The sequence below is a fragment of the Carettochelys insculpta genome, chromosome 20 (assembly GCF_033958435.1).
Source record: "Carettochelys insculpta isolate YL-2023 chromosome 20, ASM3395843v1, whole genome shotgun sequence".
In the NCBI taxonomy this organism is placed as follows: Eukaryota; Metazoa; Chordata; order Testudines; family Carettochelyidae; genus Carettochelys; species Carettochelys insculpta.
This window is the reverse complement of record NC_134156.1, coordinates 11,536,671-11,558,152: the sequence shown is the minus strand read 5'-3', so window position 1 is coordinate 11,558,152 and position 21,482 is coordinate 11,536,671.

Genomic DNA, 21,482 nt, shown 5'->3' with positions numbered 1-21,482 from the left:
TATTTAAGAAGTAAAAAGCATGACTGTAGTGGGCTAAAGTAGATTTACTTTCCTAGTATTCTTTGGAATGGATATCTTGCATGATTGAACAGAGCTTTGCTCAATTCTCAAAGCAATTTACCAGAAGTGAGAACAGAACGCTTAGTAAAGCAAGTTGGTCAGTCCTGGATGATTACTTCTTATTCCAAAATAATTACAATAAAGGGAAAATGGGTTATGTTGCTGTAAAAATATGATTCTTTCTGAACAGTAGCAGAGTAACACATGAATACCCAACCAAAACTGCTACACAGAAGACAGATACACATCTCATCACAAGATGCCTTAATTCTGCCTTCCAAAAGGTACGTATGGAGAATACATGCTTCGGGAGGCTGGTCATTAGTGAGGGAAAGTTGTTCAATTCTACATTATCCGTTCAAACCACACCAAGGTCAGCAGTATGCAATTCATTTCTGTCTTATGGCTCTCTGGTGGCCTTTATTAAGTGAAATGATGGTCTCAGTCCTGTTCCTGGCAGAAAGATAATCACATCACAAAACCCACCCCATAGCTGGGACTAACTGGGTTGAATCATGACTCGGATAAATAATTATGCATCCTCCACCAAAATCAGCAGTCTAGATGAAACTTTTGGGGTACTACTTATAGTAGATTGCAGGGTGAGAGAAATCCACTGCCCTTGCTTGCATGGCACATGTTCCACAGGCAAATAGATTATTTTGGTCCCCAGTTCCAGAAGGATAGTCTTTTGATTAAGATTGGGTTCAATCCCTGGTTTTGTCACATATTAGCTACGTCTACACGTGAACCCTACATCAAAGTAGCTTATTTCGATGTAGCAACATCGAAATAGGCTATTTTGATGAATAACATCTACACGTCCTCCAGGGCTGGCAACGTTGATGTTCAACATCGACGTTGCGCAGCACCACATCGAAATAGGCGCTGTGAGGGAATGTCTACACGCCAAAGTAGCACACATCGAAATAAGGGTGCCAGGCACAGCTGCAGACAGGGTCACAGGGCGGACTAGCGCTTCCCGGGCAACAGCTAGCCGCTCCCTTAAAGGGCCCTTCCCAGACACACTCAGCCTGCACAGCACGCAGTCTGCAGAGCCATAGGCACGCACACCTCGAGCGACGCAGTCATGATGGACCCCCAGCAGCAGCAGCAGCCAGAGGTCCACCCAGCCGCCCCTGTAGGAGCAGTGCTCGCCCTGCTCCATGCCATGCACGAGGCAGCTGAGCACCTCCTTGCCACAGAGGAGGAGCTGCCCGCAGGGGAGGAGGACGCAACCCCCAACCCTGCAACACCCCCACCCCGCCTCATACACCACCGGCTGTGGAGCTACCCCACCAGCACCAACTGGTGGGAGAGGCTGGTGCTCGGAGAGTGGGACGATGACCGCTGGCTCAGGAACTTTCGGATGAGCCGGCAGACATTTCTGGAGCTATGCCAGTGGCTCACCCCCGCACTCAGGCACCAGGACACCGCCATGCGGCATGCCCTCACTATGGAGAAACGGGTCGGCATCGCTGTCTGGAAGCTGGCCACTCCAGACAGCTACCGATCCATGGGCCAGCAGTTTGGCATCGGCAAGGCCACCGTCGCGGCTGTCCTCATGGAGGTAAGAGGACCCACGGGGGGCGGGGGGGAGGCAGCCCTGGCAGGGGAGGGCAGGGGAGGGGAGGGGAGGGGGGCCCTGGCAGGGGAGGGCCACGCACACCCTGCTCACCCCTCATTGGTGCTCTCCCATGTGCTTCCCCTGCAGGTCGTCCGCACCATAAACGCCATGCTCCTCCAGAGGCTCGTGAGGCTGGGGGACCCAGATGCCGTCATCGCAGGCTTTGCCACCCTGGGCTTCCCCAGTTGCTTCGGGGCTCTGGATGGGCTCACATCCCCATCTGCGCCCCAGAGCACAGTGGAGGACGTTACATCAACCGGAAGGGCTACCACTCAATGGTCCTCCAGGCCTTGGTGGACAGCCGGTGCCGTTTCCAGGACATTTATGTGGGCTGGCCTGGCAGCACTCATGACGCCCGGGTATTCCAGAACTCGGGCCTGTGCCGCCGGCTGGAGGCGGGGACCTACATCCCCCAGCAGGAGATCCCTGTGGGGGACACCACCATGCCCCTCTGCATCATCGCAGATGCGGCATACCCCCTCCAGCCCTGGCTCATGCACCCGTACACGGGCCATCTCTCTGCCAGCCAGGAGCGCTTCAACCAGCGCCTGAACCACGTGCGCCAGGTGGTGGAGCGTTCATTTGGCCGCCTCAAAGGGCGCTGGAGGTGTCTCCTCACCCGCCTGGATGCAGGCCCCACCAACATCCCCCAGATTGTGGGTGTGTGCAGCGCCTTACACAATCTGGTGGAGAACAAGGGGGAGGCCTTCTTTCAGGGCTGGGCTGTGGAGGCCGGCAGGGCCGATGTGCAGCCACCTGCTGCCCCCAGTCACCAGGTGGACCCCGAAGGGACCCGGGTCCGGGAGGCCCTGCGGGCCCAGTTTGATAAGGCTGTGGGGTGAACGCTGGCAGGCCCCCCACTGCCCCCCCATCCTCCACAACACTCCCTGCCCCTACGCCCACACCACAGAGCACCCAACAGCACACACCCCCGACTTTTCTTGTACAAATAAAAGCAGACACTTGTTTGTCAAATCAAACATGTTTACTGGAACTCTTCTTATTAACTATAGAAATTCTAACTTATATATATGTATGTATATTATTATAAAAACAGGGATAACAAGGAAGGGGAGAACTATTTACATGGGGGGGAAGGATCAGACATTGAAAATGGGGGTCACAAATAAATACAAACTATGTACAGCCCAAAAAAACCATAAAAGTGGGGGGAATATATACAAAGGGTGGGGGCCACGTCCTGGGCCCCACGCCCCTACAGTCCAGCACTGGGGGTGGGCGGCTGGGATCCCCACCTCGGCTGCAGCCCTGGCCAGGGCTGGCTGGGGCCCGGGCGGACTGGAAGATACGGCCGGTGAGTGTCAGCTGGCCCCAGGTCCCCCTCAGCGGAATGGCCCTCGGTGGCGGGGCGATGGCGGACGGCGCGGCGGCTGGAGCAGCGGGTGGCGCAGCGGGTGGAGCATGCAGGGCGGGCGCAGCGGCGGCTGGCGCGTCATGGGGGGCCAGGTAGTACGCTATGCAGTTGAATGTCTGCATGTAGGCCCCCCATGCCTCCTGGCGCCAGGCCAGTGCCCGCTCCTGCAGGTGGAGGAGGCGTTGCTCCACCCGCAGCCGCTGCTCAGCGACCTCCACCTGTCGGCGGTGGAGGGCCAGCAGCTGGGAGTCTGTCGCCGGCAGCTGCTGCTGCTGGGTCCACCATCTTGCCCGCCGTGGGGCCGGTCGGTCCTCTGCCGAGGGGCTGGCCTGGAGCTATGGCCCCGGAGGGCTTTCCGGGACCACTGAAGCCTCGCCAGTGCTCTCCGGTCCTTCCGATGGTGCAGCTGCAGAACACAGGGCGGGGGGAAGAAGAGGAGACAGCCATTAGTGTGGGCCCCGAGCCGTGGCCCTTGTCCCCCGACCCCTGTGCTGCAGGTTCCCCATCCCCGTCCCCGGGAGATGCTGCTGTGATGGGTTCACGGGTCCCCCTGCACTGCACCCTGTCCGCTGGCAGGAGTGACTCTCACTCACTCAGCAGGTATGACAGGAGAGGTTTCTTAGGCAACAGATGCCCAGTTTCTCTCAGAAGCAACAGTACAGCAGTCAGAGACAGTCCTTCCAACCTGTCCTGGGGAGAAGACCCCGAGGGGTGCCCCTCTGGGGTGTAGCTTTCCCCCTCCTCAGGCTGGCTGCCTTCTAGCTCTCCCTTCCCCTAGCCTCTAACTGCGGCCCAATTAAAACCCAGCTCGGCTCCTCCCTCCTCTTTGTTCAGGGCAGAGGTGTAACCTGCCAGTTGTAGCCCCAGGATCATCCTTAGCCACTGGGAGCTATTCAGCTTGTTGCTCATATCTAGCCTGAGTCTCGCATTTGCACTCCCCGCACTCCATCACATGCTGCTGCTGCTGCTGCTGCTGCTGCTGCTGCTGTTGCTGGGTGTCCCACCCCCTCCCTCCAGGGGACCCTAGAGGTTCCGCTCCCCCCTGCCCCAAGGATGGGGCATGGCACTGTCATGCTGGGGGGGGCAGGGGCTGATGCACTCCTGTGAGGGACATGCCACTGTTGTCCTTGGGGCCATGGTCATCTGAGCATGTGGAGGGCCCTGGCCACATATCTATTACCCCTGCCCCTCAACCCCGGGGGTGTGCACCGGGGGGAGTACATACCTGACGGTCCACTCCCACAGTCGGGGGACACGCGGGAGGCGGACGCCCGGCTGCTGTTCCGGGATGGGAGGAGGATCTGGAGGCCGGTGTCGGTGGAGGAGGAGTCCCCCTCCTCCTCCTCCAGTGCCCCGGGGGTGGGCTCCTGGGGGGGCCCCTGGGGTGCGGGGCTTACCTCCGGGGCGGACTCCGCCTCCGGGGCCTGCTGGGGCTCCTCAGCCGAGGTGTCAAGCGTAGCCAGAGGGGAGGAGGTGTGCCGGGGGCCCAGGATGTCCCTGAGCTCCCTGTAAAAGGGGCAAGTGACGGGGGCGGCCCCAGATCGGCCAGCCGCATCCCGGGCCCGGGCATAACCCTGCCGCAGCTCCTTCACTTTACTCCGGACATGGTCCGGAGTGCGGGCAGGGTGACCCCGGGCGGCCAGGCCCTCGGCCAGCCGAGCGAACGCATCCGCGTTCCGCCTCTTGCTCCCCATTACCTGGAGCACCTCCTCCTCGCTCCAGAGCCCCAGCAGGTCCCAAAGCTCGGCCTCCATCCAGGAGGGGCCCCGCTGATGCTTCCCGGCCTAGCTCCTGCTCTGGGAACCCTGGCTCCCCTTGGGGGGGGTTCCCTGAGGGCGCTGGGGGCGCTGCCGGGCGGCCATCAGGTCGGTTGGGGGTGTGGGTGGCTGCAGAAGAGAGTGCAGGCTAGCCGCGTGTTACTGCTGCTGCCTGCACGCTCTCTCAGCTTCCTGCACAGGAAGGGAGGGGGTGGGGACCTTTAAGGGGCCGCTCCATGCGGCCACCATTGAGCTCAGGGGCTGGAGAGAGCGTCTCTCAACCCCTCAGCTGATGGCCGCCATGGAGGACCCCGCAATTTCGAAGTTGTGGGACGCACAACGACTACACGGTCCCTACTTCAACATTGAACGTCGAAGTAGGGGACTATTCCCATCCCCACATGGGGTTAGCGGCTTCGACGTCTCGCCGCCTAACGTCAATGTTAACATCGAAATAGCACCCAACACGTGTAGCTGTGACGGGCGCTATTTCAAAGTTAGTGCCGCTACTTCAAAGTAGCGCGCATGTGTACACACGGCTATTTAGTCCCTGTGCCTCTGTTAACAAATGAGGAAATTATGGGCTCAATTTTCAAAGGATTCTGAGAATCCATACCACTGAGGTCACTGGAAGTTAAGGGCACTCAGCTGAATCACAGTCTAATATTTCCCTACCCCAGAAAGGCAATGGAGGGTCAAATTTATTAATGTGTGAGGAGCTCAGATAGTAGAGGTCACAGAAGGAAATAAAAAGAATGTAATACCTTGCCTCCATACTAAATTTGCCACCAAATAAATACTCTTTGAAAAGGTCAGCGAGAAGTCTGAGCTGCTGAGATTTTAGTAGGAGGGGGTCTCATTTAGCAGAGTTTTAATCTTTCTGCAAAAAAAAAAAATGAAACAATTCTTCCTTTTGAAAGTGTGCTGAGCTTGCAGAAATTGTAGCCACCAGCAGATGGTCATAAATACAAGATGGAATTATTCCCATTTTCCAATATACTCTGCGCTAACTCCTGCCCTGCATTGAATTGGTATGATATTATTGCATGAGATAAAGAAAGCCTTGTTGCTTCCCCAAAGGGCAGGTCGGGGGATTTGTACCTGTATGAAGCACTCAGGAGAGCAGGAGGTGGTTGGGCACTCAGTTTTCACACACATAAGAGGAGGAGATTGCTGCATCAGGGCTATGACAAGAGCACAAGCAGTGATGAGCAGCTCACATATGCAAACAATGCACTCAGCCCTGTTTTAGAGATCCAGTGACATGCATCTGATCCTCCCTACGCTTTCTAGCCCTATACTGCCATGAATGGGTGTCAGGTGACAAGATACAGCCAGCAAGCCTCATTGGGCTCTAACACTTTCCTACAAGGCCACATTTCATGAAGGCAGATTTCCCTCCTTAAACTTTAATTGATGTGTGATTGAGGTTTTTGGCCACCCATCTTCCATACATGAGAAAAATAGCATATCTGGTACTTTTTACAGCCATGCTCACTGATCTAAGCAAAATTGAAATAGTAAAGGTAAGAAACATAAAGGCAAAGGATTTTCAGTTTCCTTAAATGCTATTCTAAGTGGGTTTAGTCAATTGAGAATAGCAGATATTGTGTAAAATATGATAAAAGAAAAAGATTTGCAGTAACAGGAGAAAAGGCTCAGGGCAGTAGCTGTGTTAGACATTGTGTTTACAAAAACAATGAGGTATCCTTTGGCCCTGTAAAGATTAGCAGATTCATTTGGGCATAAGCTTTCATGGGTAAAGCCTACTTCGTCAGACATGATAAAGTGGGTTTTACCCCTGAAAGATCATGCCCAAATAAATATGCTAATCTTTGGGTGCCACAGGACTCCTCTTTGTTTTTACAGGGAAAAGGGTAACTTTGAACAATAAAGTAGAACATTCACTAGTTTACATTTAATGACAGCCAGAAGAACTTAAAGAGTTTGTGTAGATCGGGGTATGCAAAGCGGGGGGCAGGGGGGCATGAAATTTCATAATGGGGGCACAGCATGATTGGCTACTGGGTCTCAGGCTCATCCATATCATTAAAAATGTTGAAATATGTTTTTATGTGTGTGTATTTACATTTATACACTGATTAATAAAGTTTTTACATTCTACATACTTATTTTCTTACACATGCCAAAAGGGATTTTTTTCATATGAACATCACTGATATTTTTGTCAGTTTGGATTACATTATGTGGTTTTGGAGGGAAGGGCTGCTAATTATAGGGACAAAAAGCGGGACCTGTCGTAAAAAGTTTGCTCACCCATTGTGTAGATCAGAAACTTGTCTCTTTCACCAATATAGGTTGGTTCAACAAAATACGTTACCTTCTAAACTTGCGGCTTTAATATGCTGGGACTACAGATACAAACATCTCAAACAGCAAAAACTAGACATCTGTCTTCAACTGTTTACAGGTGAGACTCTGCTGTTGATTCTGATTGGCAGATTCCAACTCTTACAACATACTTTAACTATATGGTCTCCGATCCCTTGAGGTCCTTGAATGGAAGATGCTCCATACATGCAAAGAACATGATATTTAGTTATATATAGTGAACATTTGATGCTCAAATCAAGAGAAGAAAGTGGGATGGCTAGGCCAAACTCTCAGAAAACCATCGTCCAAAATAGTCCGTCAAGCTCTCAAATGGAACCTGAAAGGAAAACACAAAAGAGAAAGGCCTCTGACAATGTGGAAAAGATTTATTGAGATTGAAAGACCACAACTGGGGTACTCCTGGAGTCAGCTAGAAGTTTTCTCCCAAGACAGAGTGAGGTGGAGGAGACTTGTAGATGACCTCTGCTTCACTCGGAGTACCAGGGTTTAAGTCAAGTCACAGTTCCCAAGAAAACTAGTGATATGTAGAGGGGTCAACAGTCACTATGGGCCCTGGGGCTAGGTGGAAGTGGATGGGCCTAGGGCAGTCAATCCTTAGCATTGCCTAGGCTGTAGCACCTCCTCCCCCATCCCTCTGAGCTGCATGGAGTGACATTCCAGTGGCAATTCAAAAGGGATCCAGGGCTCTGGGTGCCACCACCACAGCCACAGCCAGAAACTCCAGACTCCTTTGAATATCTGGGCCCTGGTGCAATTATCCACCCTGATCCTCCATCATCAGTCCTGGTGATATGCTACACTGCTCTCCCCTCAACAGTCTGTTGGACAGATAATCTTCAAAAATCCCAAATTTCTCATTTATTTCTCCCTCTTCTCCCTGCACTCGCCACTCACCATTTCTCCTCGGCTTCTCTTGCACACTGGCAGCTTGATATTCTTTTGCCCAACTACTAACCATTCCTAGAGCTGCCCACTCATTTGTATATTTAGTACTTGTAAAGTAACCTTACTAGAAGTAAAGGATACAGAAGCCTTTGTTTTACCCACATCACAGGCTGCATCAATGCAAACCTCACATTGCCAACAGTTAGAGAATGGGTCCAATCGTCCATTGCATTACACCTTTGCTCACTCTTCTGTGTCAATGGTGGAATAAGGGCAGCAATTTACAACTGTGTCAATTTACATGTGTATAAATGACAAGGTATATAATCTAAGGGTGCAAAAGGGTATTTTAACATCTGTCTCTCACACTTTTTGGATACTGCCAAAAAGGCTGCTAATCTGCTCTGAATATGATGATCATTTTATGATGAGAACACCTGTCTACCAGGGAATTATTTCTTATAGACTAGAACAATGAGCAGCCATCATTTTCCATCAACCAGCCTGGATTTGAAGAGGAAAACTAAAATGCTCCCAGGAGAATTAGCCCACACCTAACTGTAGTGCAGCATTTAGACAGACCACCTGTCCTCCCCATCACATTTAATCCACAACAAGCTCATCACAGCATGCTTTGCATGCTCAAGGACAAGTTGCAGGTCAGCACTTGAAACAATGTTTCTGTGTTATGATGGTTTAGTCTTTGGAAATATATTTTTAAATGGATTAAGTGCTTGTGAAGTGCTAGCATCTGAATATTAAATAAAACATCTGTTTTTGCTGCCTGTTTGCACCAAGGAGTACTTTGGCGAGCCAGGTTATTGTGATTTATATGCTACTCATGTTCAAAAATAATTACTTTCCAATGAAGCTAACATCATTTGTCCTGATGTACTGTAGCTGTGCGTAAAATCTCTTTCCTCTGCCTTGTATCTCTTGATTTTTTTTCCCCTGAATTAATCTGCTGGGTTACAAAATCAGCTCATTTTAAATTTTAGGAAGATTGCATCTTTTTTTTTAAAAATCCCCATCTCCCTCCCACACACATGCTTGAAATGATACTAGAGGTTTACTTGAGCCAATGCTAGACGCAATGCATTTGTCATGGGTAAATGAGGGAAATGATCTAGAAAATGAGGTAAGCAGTGAGGTGGCCAAGTTTGCAGATGACACCAAGTTGTTCAGGACAGTCAAAAGCAAAAGGGATTGTGAAGAACTACAAAAAGATCTCAGCAAACTGAGTGATTGGGCAGCAAAATGGCAAATGAAATTTAATGTGGGTAAGTGTAAGGTAATGCATGTTGGAAAAAATAACCCAAATTACACGTACTACATGATGGGGTCAAATTTAGCTACGACAGCTCAGGAAAGGGATCTTGGAGTTATAGTGGATAGTTCTCTGAAGACATCCACGCAGTGTGCAGCGGCAGTTAGTAAGGCAAATAGGATGTTAGGAATTATTAAAAAAGGGATCGATAATAAGACAAAAGATATCATACTTCCCCTATATAAAACTATGGTACGCCCACATCTCGAGTACTGCGTGCAGATGTGGTCTCCTCACCTCAAAAAAGATATATTGGCATTAGAAAAGGTTCAGAAAAGGGCGACTAAGATGATTTGGGGCTTGGAAAGGGTCCCATATGGGGAGAGGCTAGAGAGACTGGGACTTTTCAGTTTGGAAAAAAGGCGATTGAGGGGCGATATGATAGAGGTATATAAAATCATGAATGGTGTGGAGAAAGTGAATATAGAAAAATTATTTACCTTTTCCCATAATACAAGAACTAGGGGACACCAAATGAAATTGATGGGTAGTAGGTTCAAAACTAATAAAAGGAAATTTTTCTTCACACAGCGCACAGTCAACCTGTGGAACTCCTTGCCCGAGGAGGCTGTGAAGGCCAGGACTCTATTAGGGTTTAAAAAAGAGCTTGATAAATTTTTGCAGGTTAGGTCCATAAATGGCTATTAGCCAGGGATAAAGTATGGTGCCCTAGCCTTCATAACAAGGGCAGGAGATGAATCACTTGATCATTGTCTTCTGTTCTCCTTCTCTGGGGCACCTGGCATTGGCCACCGTCGGCAGATGGGATGCTGGGCTCGATGGACCTTTGGTCTGACCCAGTATGGCCATTCTTATGTTCTTATGTTCTTATGAAAAAAAAGGGGGGGTGAAAAACTGGAGCTAGTTTAATTTTGCAAAACCATAAGAGATTTAAACTTTTAAGGTCAGGATCCACAGCACCTGGCACAACAGGGTCCTGGCCCATGAGGTGCTACAGCAATACACAACAAAAAGGGAGCAGATTCAGGTCCTGTCTGGTCCAAGCTCAAAATTCATTTGTGTGCTTAGATTTAAAAAAGAAAAATCATGGTTTGGCCCAGTTATGAGCATGTTATTTGAGAGCTTTCAGTGGCCGACTGGCAGGCCCACCACTTGTGGGTGTGTAAATGGGTCAATTGCCCCCAGGCCTAGCATTTCAAAGGAACCTGGCGCTCCAACCTACTGCTGCAGTAGCAGCAGTGGTGGCTGGAGCTCTGGGCCCCTCTGGAAAAGCATGGAGCATTGTGCTGCTGTGCCATGGTTCCATGTGCTAGAGGGGGGCAGGGCTCATTGCCCTAAGCTCCGCCCCTTCTGCCCTTGGTCCCACCCTTTTAGGGGTGAGGAGCTGTCTCCCCCCTTGCCCCTGGGCTTGCAGCAGTTGTCTTCAGTTCATTCTTTCTAGCTAGTAGCAGCATGAGAGGCTAGGTCACATACAGCTTTGCTCCTTGAAACCAAGGCCCGTGTTGGGATTGACAACCTGTTGCCTGGAAGCATGTGAAACATTGTAAATGTCCCCTAGACAGGAGTCAGCCCAGCAAATTCGTCTGTACCTCTGTCCCATTTGTGTCAGGTACATTATCAAGGCAGGAACGAGGTGGGACATAAAGACAGGAGCAGAGTCTGCTTCATTGTAAGGGGCTTGCCCCTCCCAAAGAGCTCTGTCAGGTTTATCTATACTTGCCAGAAGATCACCCCAGTCAGGATCAATCTTTGGGTTTCAATTTCACATGCCTAGTGGAGACATGCAAAATCAAACTATCAGGGCTCAACCATTGAACCTGGTACTCCTCATTCTCATTAGAAGAAAGGGAAATCGGTGGAGGAGTTTCTCCCATAGACCTCTGTCTTTGAGGACGGCCAGATAAGTCAATCCTAGATATGTCAATTGCAGCTATGCAATTGTCATATCTGGAATTGAATATCTAGGATCGACTTCAAGGTCTAGTGTAGACCTGGGCTCAGTTACTAGATCTAATGCCAGGTCTACACTAAAAGCAAAGGTTGAATTAAGATATGCAACTCCAGCTACATTAATTATACAGCTGGAGTCAAGATATCTTAAATCAAGCTTCCATATTTTCTCCACTGTGGAAGGTCAATGGGAGCAGTTGCTTTCATCAACTTCCCTCACTCCTCACAGGAAGCCCGAGTGCTGTTTTCAATGGGGGCACCTGTGAGTTCAATTTAGTGTGTTCCTACCTGAGGTGCTAAATCAAGCTCCAGAAGATCAAGCATGGTAGTGAAAATGTGCCTGAAACTTGATAGAGCCACAATTATATGGAAGTTTTGTGGGATCAGGGATTCTGAATGTCTGTCTGTTTACAGAACAGGTTCTGGGTAGATAGCAGATACACATTCTTTCTAAACAACTTGGCTCTTGAGGAAAAACCTCAGAGGACAAGATAACAATCTCCACAGCCCTTTCAGTCCTTGGACTTCGCTACAACAATCAGCGAATTTGCCATCTGTGATATTCAAATGACAAACTGCCTTTTGTCCAAAAGAAGGTAGACTGAGAGCCCAAAAACATTACACATGGGTCAGCCGCCAGGCATCAAAAGGACAACTTAACAATTTGACCTGGATTTCAACCAGTATCCTCGATGTGAGAGAATCCGTATCCCACTAGCAGCCAAATAAGGTCCAAGCCAAAGACAGCCATCAACTAGCCCTAGCCACCTTATTTGGGCACAATTCTCAGCTCCAAGAAAGTTTTGCTTGAGCAAGCAATGTATTTTCTGAGTATAGATGAATAACTTAAGAACCGCTATTCCACATCACATGTATGTTTTTTTAACATGTTATTAGACAAGAGCCGTGTCTACACGTGCACGCTACTTCAAAGTAGCGGCACTAACTTCGAAATAGCGCCCGTCACGGCTACACGCGCCGGGCGCTATTTCGAAGTTAACTTCGACGTTAGGCGGCGAGACGTCGAAGTCGCTAACCCCATGAGGGGATAGGAATAGCGCCCTACTTCGACGTTGAACGTCGAAGTAGGGACCGTGTAGTCGTTGCGCATCCCGCAACTTCGAAATAGCGGGGTCTGCCGTGGCGACCATCAGCTGAGGGGTTGAGAGACGCTCTCTCTCCAGCCCCTGCGGGGCTCTATGGTCACCGTGGGCAGCAGCCCTTAGCCCAGGGCTTCTGGCTGCTGCTGCGGCAGCTGGGGATCCATGCTGCAGGCACAGGGTCTGCAACCAGTTGTCAGCTCTGTGTATTTTGTGTTGTTTAGTGCAACTGTGTCTGGGAGGGGCCCTTTAAGGGAACGGCTTGCTGTTGAGTCTGCCCTGTGACCCTGTCTGCAGCTGTGCCTGGCACCCTTATTTCGATGTGTGCTACTTTGGCATGTAGACATTCCCTCGCAGCGCCTATTTCGATGTGGTGCCACGCAACATCGAAGTTGAACATCGACGTTGCCAGCCCTGGAGGATGTGTAGACGTTACTCATCGAAATAGCCTATTTCGATGTTGCTACATCGAAATAAGCTATTTCGATGTAGGCTTCACATGTAGACGTAGCCAAGGAGAGCATATGAATAATACAAATTTGACTTGAACTTTAAATGACGTTCAACACCCTAGGGTAAGTGAGCTGCTGAGAGAACATTTACCCATGCTAACTATATTAACACGTGGTTCTTTTAAATGCAGAAGGCTCACTTTATAAAAAGGTAATGTAATTTTAAGGGAGGACAAAGTTTTGCAGTTGTGTTAGTGTGTACCCACAAAACAAGGAATCCTGCAGCACCTTATAGACTAAACATATTTATTTGGGCATAAGCTTTTGTGGGCAAAAACCCACTTCATCAGATGCATGGATTTTTGTCCATGAAAGCTTATGTCCAAATAAATGTGTTAGTCTTTAAGGTACAGTAGTGCCTCGAGTCACACTAGGATTGTGTTCCCATGCCCCCTCCTATAAGATGAATTTTGACTAAGTTGTAGGGGGGTGTCTTTTTCCCCAGCAAAATGCACATTCTGCAGCCAGAGTACCTGGAAATCCTCTTGAAAGGTAAGTCCTGGGACTGGGGGAGCCAGATAGGGAGAGTTAAGCCTGGCAGTGGGCTGGGGCCATGGGAGGTGGGCAGGAGGGTTAAGCCTGTGATGCGTTAGGGCTGGGGGTGGAGTTGAGCCAGAGACAGGCCACAGGTGGCTGTGGGGGACTTGAACAAGAGGGAGGAACCAGGGCCACAGGCTGGGATAGTGAGCCAGAGCCACACATAAGGGAGGGTGAATCAGAATGGTGGGGGGTTGAGCCAGAGCCACACACAGTGGGGTTTGAACCAGTGCCAGGGTTGAATTGGGGCAGGTGATCTGGAGTCATGTATGTTTAGGGGGCTGTGAGCTGAAGCCAGAGCTGTGGTGCGGTTTGAACCAGGGTCAGCGGGGGGTTGAGCCAGAGCAGAATTGAACTGGGCTCGGAGTCGCTGAGCCCAGGCTGGAGGGAGTAGGATTTTGAGTGGCACTTAACTCGTGTTAATGCAAGTTAAGCACCACTCGAAATGGCTCACTTCAAGGGTTTACAGTACTAAAAAAAAAATGCAACACTTCTACAAATGTCATTAAGTTTCTTCTGTTTTGGAAGGGGAAATCTTACAGAAATCACAAATCTTTCCTTTAAACTGAAAAGAGTCGTGAAGGCAAAGAAACCACAGAACAATTATCCTCTCAGACTCCAAGTACCAGTGGTAGTTCTGCTAAAAGGGATGAATTTTTATTTATACGTGAGACATATCCTAACTAATACCCCATATATTTTGGATTTGGGAACAAAGTGTCAGCACCAGGAGCATAGCCACAGGTGGGCCTGGGTGGACTATGGCCCACCCACTTCGTGTTCAGATTCAGCCTGCAGCCCTTTACAGCTCTCCTCAGGCCCCAGCACTTGTCCTGCTCCACCAGCCCACCTGGCATTCTAGTCAGGACGCTGGGCCAGGGCTTACCCAGCTCAGCCCAGTGCTCTACCTGGGAAGCAGGTCTGGAGTATTAGGGTTACCCTGCTCTGCCCAGCCCTCCAGCCAAGGAGCAGGCCCAGGGCTTACCCCTGCTCCCCATTATTGCCCACCCACCCAAAATCAGGGCCCACCCAAGTGGGCCCTTCTGGCTACTTCACTGATCTACACAGTAAGACCCTGTTATGTTTTTGCGGGCTTTTTCCTAGACAAAGTCTGAATGACTTTTCCTTCTCGGAAACAAATTAAACAAGACAGAATAAAAATAGAGCAGAGAGCCCACGCAAGCATGATGTCGGCTTCTCTTCTCTACAAAATGTTGCTGCAGTGACTCTGCCTCACAAAATGGCTGCCTGTCTCACGCCAAAACAAAAAGCCATCAAGCAGCACTTTAAAGACTAACAAAATAATTTATTAGGTGATGAGCTTTCGTGGGACAGACCCACTTCTTCAGACCAGAGCCACACCAGAACAGATACAATATTTAAGGCACAGAGAACCAAAAACAGTAACCAAGGAGGAGAAATCAGAACAAAATGATCAAGGTGAACAAATCAGAGAGTGGGGGGGTGGGGGGGAAGGTCAGGAATTAGATTAAGCCAATTATGCAAACGAGCCCCTATAGTGACTCAGAAAATTCCCATCCCAGTTCTAACCACGTGTTAATGTGACTAATTTGAATATAAAAGACAGCTTGGCTGTTTCCCTTTGAATAGTGGTGCAAAAATTTTTTTTCAGTAACAGAATGGTCCACTCCATTGACTAACTGATTTGTGGACCTGTAGTGTTTTGATGTCTGTTTTGTGCCCATTAACCTTTTGTCTAAGGGAGTTAGAAGTCTGTCCAATATACAAAGCATCTGGGCATGATGGCATATATGATGTTAGTAGAGGAGACTGAGAAAGTGCCTGTGATGCTATGAATAACCTGGTTAGGTCCAGCGATGGTATTTCTAGAGAAGATATGTGGACAAAGCTAGCAGCGGGCTTTGTTGCAGGGAAAGGTTCCAGGACTGGTATTCCTGGGGTATAGACTGTGGCTGTTGGTGAGGACCCTCATATGGTTGGGAGGTTGTCTGTAGGAGAGAACAGGCATGTCACCCGGGGCCTTCTGGAGTGTGGCATCCTGATTAAGGATAGGTTGTAGGTCTTTAATAATTTGTTGCAGGGGTTTGAGTTGGGGGCTGTAGGTGATGACCAGTGGTGTTCTGTTCTTGGCTTTTTTGGGCTGATCTTGGAGTAGCTAGTCTCTGTGTATTCATCTGGCCCTGTTGATTTGCTTTTTTACTTCTGGTGGGCAATTCAGGTTTATGAATATTTGGTAAAGATCTTGTAGTTTTTGGTCTCTGTCAGTTGGATTAGATAAAATGCAATTGTATCTAAGAGCTTCGCTGTAAACAATGGATCTAGTTATATGTGCAGGATGGAAGCTAGAAGGGTGCGGGGGGAATTTGCTATATGCACAGCAGCACTTCATTAGTAAACTCCCAACACCCTAATTACCATACTTCCTTTGAAGGAAGGTGATAGTGTAGACAAGCAAGCATGTCCTGAGCTTTAGAGACTCAGTTAAAATACCAGACAAGCCCCCACTTGTAACCACCAACAGGCAAACTAGAACCTGAAACCACTCTGCAGGAGCCTCTACAGTCTGAGGTAAAAGCCAGCAGATTAGCTCTCTGCTAAAGCTGTAGAGGAGACCCTGACCACTTACAGAGAGACAAACTAAGGGCCACAATATGGGACTGTTAACCACACCTATTAGGTGTGTTAGTTATATAATTGTTTAGGGCCAAATTCTACCCTCAGTTACAGGAGTTCAATTTCACTATTTGGAGGACTTTTAGACTCAACACATGCAAGGTACTTTCAAATGGTTCTCAGTAGCTAATAGGCAACTTTTCAGATAACATGATGAAAGACCTGAGAAGTAACCAGGTTGTAGTCCAAAATGGAAATGTCTTATAGAGTTTAGCAGGATCTAGGTTTGACCCTCTGACCAGTAGAGGTATAGAACGCATTAAAAATAAGTTACACACACACACACACACACATTGTGCCTAATTCCTGTTGTTACTCAATTCCTATTTGAGAGACTTGGTAGGGGATGAATAGCTGCAAGTGAGGTTGTCATACATGTCATGTCCCAGGCCACATGGTTTAATAGCTCTCAAAATTGAATGAATTCTATGTTTGTCACAAGATGTTATGGGAAGCACCTGCATCTCACAATGACTTTTGTTGGAGTGATCACTGTTCAGCCCCTGTGAAAAAAATGGGGCCCTATATAACCTAAGAAAAGTCTTTACACTACAAATACTCCCTCAATATTTTGCCTGAGTAAAGGCTGCAGAATCAGGCTCCAAGTCAGTAAGTCAAAGGAATTGGCTAACTCAAATGACTTAGGGTACCTTTAAAATTGCCATCCATAGCATTAATTTGGAAAAAGAAACGTATACAATGGATATCATTAGAGTGGTCTTGCTTCAGCTACAATGTTTAATGATGCTTAGAAGGCCTATGGTATCACCCTGAGTGCAGAGAATAGCATTCAATGTTTAAGTCAGAGGTAATTAATTGTGCCTAACAAAAGAATTAGCAAAAAAGTAGATGTTAATAGCTGGACTAAATTCATCTTGTTATCACTTGGATCCCAACAATTTTTAATAAATCATCACCGGAATGTACTAAATACACTTTTTCACTGGTTTTTCCCTTCTCCTTATAACACCTAATCTTTACGTGTATAGCACCCAATCATATACCAAAACGTATCAGTAAATGGTATTACCTTGCAGGGCTAGCATCTCCATTCTTTTCTCATGGCAGCTACCCTAATAACGCTATACACTTCACAGAAATGTGAACTCCTGCTATGTCCTTGAGGTCAAGGGATCATTTGCTATTAAGATGTGGGCAAACTGTCAGGGAGAAAACTAATGAAGCAACAATATACTCATCAAGCAGAATGTAATCTCACTGTGAAGTAGCTCCACTGGAAATGCTAGATAACTTTGCGTAGATGTACAGCATCAAGTGTTAAGCTAAAAATATGAGGTGAATAATGACTGCTAAGGGCTTAGGTTTGCTCCCCCTGCTTGCATATGTCTGAATGCTAGAGAGGAAAGGCTCCCACTGGACAGTATGTTGGTTGTGCTTAGGATCTCTGAAAATGCCAGGCAAGCAGAAAATACAACTCCGACAGTAAGCATGTTAAAGACAACAGCCACAACTAAACCAACAGACATCCTTTCACCTTGCTACCTGTAGTACCCAGAGGCACTGAGACCTCATCTGGGGTGAGTGAAGTCTCTGCTCTATAGCCTCAGCTGAGAGCCAGCTAGGCTTTAGCGCATGTGGTAGAGTACAGGGCTTTAGAGCTGATGCTTGTAGGTTCTATCCCTAGGGCCAGCAACCTGTGTCTGCCAGCATCACAACTGGTGCATTGGGTGGGAAGAACTGGTCTCAAAAGCTTAGGACCTGCTTCCTCAGCCCAGGGAAGCATGTAGTACCCAGAGGCAAGGAGGCCTCATCTAGGGTGAGTGAAGTCTCTGATCTATAGCCTCAGCTGAGAACCAGCTGGCCTTTAGCTCAGGTGGTAAAGTACAGGGTTTTAGACCCTACGCTTGCAGTTCTATCCCTGGACCAGCAACCCAGGTCTGTCAGTGTTACACTACCCACCATCTCTGGGTTCTTGGGAAACCAGGTGTACTATCCAGCACAACTCATGAAAGACCTCATCCACTCTAGCCTCTACTTAAGCCAAAGCCAGTCAGAAGAAAAAAAGACATGCAAAAAGCAATGAAAAGGTAGGGCATGCCAAAACGTTTCTGGCAACTCCCCAGCCTCATTTGCATCAAAGAGGGGTCAGAAAGGCATCCAAATTAGCATACAGCATGGAGATCAGCAATTCCAAGGCTAGAATCACATTGAATGCTTATACCAAGAAAGCAGGATGTACATAACAGCCCCTGCCTGAAGAAAGCTTATTTGTTATTCCTTCTACTTTACAAACACTAAATCTCCTTGTAACTGCTGTTACTCGTGCAGGGAATGTGGCAGAAGGAATGCAGTGCTGCTGAAGGCTGGGCGGAATGAGTCTCCCAGAGGTCATCTGCATGAGAATGCAAAAGGTGTGCATGTGTGATACCTTTTCAGGCAAAGCCTAATGGGTAGCAAGTAAGCCATGAGATTTGGTCTATTGTAAACATGTAGTCGTAAAATCACAATTTAAGCTGACACTTAATGCGGGAGTTGTGAGATCTCACCAATGCTCTGGGTTGTTGTGGGGGACAAGGCAGTCACCTTAGCTGTGTAAGACATTGATTACACAGGGCTCCCTGGTTTAAAGCATTGTGAGAAAAAGGGGAGGGGTACTGGTTGAGTCAGCTTGCTGAGTGCCTTGACCATATAGCTATAAGCCTGGCTTGACTAACCCTCCCCACCTGTTAAAAGATAGAGCTGGATACTAGGGTGTTTGTGAAACCCCACACTAGAGATACTGAGAGCTGAAATCACAGAGTGGCAGCTGAGGCCACACAGAGCTGAAATCACTGGGTTGTGCCTTAGGGCAGTCCCAAGCAGTGGGGTCAGGACCGGCAGACAACAGCAGGACCAGCAGGTGGCCCGTAGGAGCGGCGGTAGATGACGGCAGGTGGCTGGTAGGAGCGGCAGCAATGGTAGATGACGGCGGGCGGCTGGTAGGAGCGGCGGTAGACGACTGCGGGCAGCTGGTAGGAGCGGCGGCGGCGGTAGACGACGGCGACCAGTGGGCGGCTGGTAGGAGCGGCGGCAGACGACAGCGACTGGCAGACGGCTGGTGACAGCAAGGGGAGGCTACAGACAAGTGGACAGCTAGTATTGCCCTGGTGATGTATCTGTGGGCTTTGAGTTTGGGACTGCACCGCAGAGGGTACACCCTGTAACTGTGTGTGTGTGGAAAAGGGCCAAGAGCCCCAGCAAGAGACTGGGTTCTACTGCATATGGGGATGGTATCTGGGTAAAAGGGGTTTTGTCTCTTCTGTGCTGAGATATACTGCATCTGTCGCTGTAACCTTGGGGTAGGTTACGGTCATTAAACAAGCCATTTCTATCTCAGACTCTGTGCTTGCGAGTGGGGGGGAGAACCGCCCTACAGGCACCCAGCACGGGGGTGAAATTGTCCCAGGCCACTGGGTGGGGGCTCGAGCCGGTTGGTTGTATCCTTGATAGGAAAACCCCACAAAAGTTGAACCCAGCCCTTCTGGCAGGCATCTGGCATTAACAGAAGGGTTACACTTGAATGCTGTTAGGCCCCAGCCAGGCACTCAGGTGCCCCTAATTTCATACAGTCACAGGTACAGCAACTCTCAGAAGTAAGGATGAAAGAAGGGCCCTGTAGTAAAAAACCTGCCTTTTTGCTTCAGGCAGTAAAATTCTCCAGAGCTGGGTTGAAATATGTTCTGGAATATAGGGAACTAGAGACCCGGTTTGTTTATTTATCCATTTTACTATGTGCTTTACAGTCATATGTTCTGGGATGCTTTCTGAGAGCTTATACCCATAATTCAGCTGATGATGGTGATCTATTTACTGTTGTCCTCAGTTCTAACAATATTGGGATTATTTTAAGAAGCTAAAACAGTAAGTTAGGGCCTCCATATTTTGGGTCTAAATGCCCTCACTCACAAACATATATCCTCTCATTGTTCAAGCATGCATTGGTTCATTATTTTACTTTGAAAATATATGTTGCTCTATAAATTAAACATAGAGAATCTCTCCCTCTAGGAGGGATCAACATATGGCAAGAACCAAGAGGTAATCTTGAAATACACTGCAGTGAAATTTGGTTCAATTGTTTTAATTGCACAGAGGTGATGAAATCAATTGCCTCAACATTTGTTCAAATGGTTGGTGAGTTGTTGCAGCTGTGTAATTTAAAAGGTATGCTCAAGAAATGCAGTTTTTACATATACTACAGAGTTAGCTTTTTTCCTGAAGTGGGTATGGGGTTGCTTTGTGCATACAACTGGATTTTGGATATGTTTAATGAAATGCAATGAATGTACATCATCAGAATTATTATGACTTATTTTTATTGTTAACCCTCATTTATAAAACTAAAATGGAAGGCAGGTGGTGAGGCAGGGTTCCTAGCCCTAGTATGCAGGGGGAGGTGGGGAATAGTCCCATGGATAGGTTCAGAGGGGGGCCAGGAGGTGGGTGATAGTTTTGGAGGGAATGGTGTGAGGGTGGGGCCCTATGGCCAAAGCAAGAGGGGCATTAAGCTGTCTGGAGGCTGGCAGGGTGGAGAGCCCTGTCTTTACATGGCCATTGTTTTCCTATTGCAGCTTCCCCCAGTGGTAACACTGTGGTATCCCTGAGCTCACTGCCCCCACTGATGAGCCTGAAGGATATCACCTTTCAGTGCCCCTCCCTTTCCCTGTTCTGGAAAACCATACAATTTCAGACACTTCCCACTTTCCAGGCACAAATAAACCCTGATGTTGGTTTAAGTTAGGGTAAGAGGAAGCTGCACCAAATTTTGTGGTTGTAGCTCTTATGATTTAAGAGGAGGTCTTGAACAACCTTAGTACAGACAGAAAAATGCACTCCAAAATATACATAGAGAGAGATTTGGTTAATCTCTTTCAGTTCAGACAGGCTTTGGAAACTTACTCTGTTTCCAGTTTTGTCCCACAGCCAAACACCTAATCCGTGCAGTTATACAACAGCACGTACTATCCATTAAACTTATTTGAAACTATTGAAACCGTCCAGTGGCCAAGTCAACGGTTTCATACTAAACATTAGATGCTGAGGCTCAGCTTTTGTGTGTGCTACATTCAGGTGAATGAATCTACTGAATATGTGTTCATTATATAGATAAGTCATCTAGTAGTGACTTTAAACAACACCGTGCCAAGATTGTATTTGTAACTTCAACAGCTTTTGTTTGGAGGTCTGAGGCCTGATTTTAGCACAGCACTCCGGAACTTTGCTTGCCATTGAAGGGCCAAGCAAACATGACAATTCCAAAGCTTGAAGGCAGCAGGTTTATTGCAGCCTAAAAGTCCAATGCACAATACATACTGGCAAGCACATCCTTGGGGAACCTTCTGCTCTTTGCAGTATTACCAAGGCAAATTCACACAAATGAC